The sequence below is a fragment of the Primulina huaijiensis genome, chromosome 10, assembly GCF_012295235.1.
Source record: "Primulina huaijiensis isolate GDHJ02 chromosome 10, ASM1229523v2, whole genome shotgun sequence".
Lineage (NCBI taxonomy): Eukaryota > Viridiplantae > Streptophyta > Magnoliopsida > Lamiales > Gesneriaceae > Primulina > Primulina huaijiensis.
In genome coordinates this window covers 7060960-7062929 of record NC_133315.1, presented here as the reverse complement: position 1 = coordinate 7062929, position 1970 = coordinate 7060960, and positions in this window count along the sequence as shown.

Genomic DNA, 1970 nt, shown 5'->3' with positions numbered 1-1970 from the left:
TATATTTATATAATTATATCATATATTTTATTTAGACGATAGCGTGGCTCTGCCGGTTGTTCTAAATGAAATATTATGATATCTAACAATCTAACATTTACTTTATTGCAACTAACTTTTACTTTCCGCATCTAACATTTACTTTATCGCATCTAACATTTACTTTATTGCAACTAACTTTTACTTTCCGCATCTAACATTTACTTTATCGCAACTAACTTTTACTTTCTCGCAACTAACTTATTAAATCATATATTTCATTTAGGCAATAGCGTGGCTCTGCCGGTTGTTCTAAATGAAATATAATGATTTAATTTAACATTTATTTTATGCAGTTATATATTTATATTGTTATATATATAATCATAGGTACCATATATAAAATATCGGTGAATTCGGTATTTTTTTATAGTGGGAACTATATTATATTAGGTGTGTGTTTAAATATTTAAATTTCTTGGAACCATTATTTATGGTGGTTTCCTTTGTTTTACTTTTAGTTAAACAATATTGCGTAAACCAAGAATAAATCCTCGAACCTTGACAAAATTTATAATTTGTAAACTTCGTTCTTGCATTTGATAATCTATAAATTAATAAATTTAAACTTAAAATAACCTCTCTGTGGATCGATCTCGTACTTACGAAATATATTACTTGTAGACAACCTACACTTGGGTGAATTATAATTTAAGTAGTAGCAACGACCATGCGCTCTATCATCTTCTGCTGCACCAGAAGCCTTTCACCCCATCACGGACCACATAATAATATCTAAACACATCCCACAACGTAACCATACATAGCAGCAATCCCTAGGTTCTGTCCAGTGAATCCTACGATCGAAAACTCGAGGAAAACGTAGAAGTTCATGTATTATATATATCGAAACTATTTTTAACAATGTTAGCATTCATATAATCAAACCAATGTGTTTTCATGCATAATTTGTATTACAATATATTATATAACATGATCGATGCATAAAAGAAATGTTTAGACATACCTTTGTGTTTTAAACGCATGAAATGTCGAATATTGATGTGAGGAAGAACGGAGGCCGAACGAAGACGGTTTGTTGCATTTTATGGCTGAAAAGTGGCTAAACTATTCAGGTAATGTAGTGTGATGATCGCCTTAAGCTTCTGTTGGAAGAAAATCGAAAAAAAACCCAAGCTCTAGCCTTACTTTTCGGCCAAGAGGTAAGCTTGTGTGTGTGTGTTCTTGGTGTGTTATGTGTTCTATGTGAGAGGTGTGTATTGTATATAGATTTAGATTAGGACTCTTCTTGTATATAAATAAAATATTAACTAGGGTTTTGTGTTAATTAATCAATTTTTTAATTACTACCCTTAAGGATCCCCTCCAGTGGTGGACCGAGGCCCTCCAAATTTTAAAATTTGACAAATTGAGGAGTCCTTAAAATTTTAAATTCTACTCATAATTAAATATTTCCTAATTAAATTAATTATGACATAAACTAATTATTAAAATATTGTATTTCGAGTGGAAATATTTAAATATCTTATTTTTCGAAATTAGCTAATTAAAATGCTTAACATATTCTTATTTCACTCGATAAATTGAATTTAGCCTTAAAATACTAAAATTCATAAATTCTTTAAAATACCTATTTCTCGGCTTAAAATAAAAATAACTTTAAATTTTTAGCGTCTTAATCGTCGCTGGTCTCCTTTCCCGGTTCGACATCGAACATTCGCCTACAAACTCAAACTCGAAAATTTTTTTGAAATTTCATATATATATGTGTGTGTACAAACACACACACACAGAGATATATGTGTGTGTGTGTATGAGCATCGGTGATGTGATATCTTGTATATCCAATAGATGGATACTGCCTGAGCCAGTGCTCATATAGATGCTCATGGTAGATGTTCATAATATTCAACTATATACATATATATATGCTCATGGTAGATGTTCATAATTTATTACAAATATATATA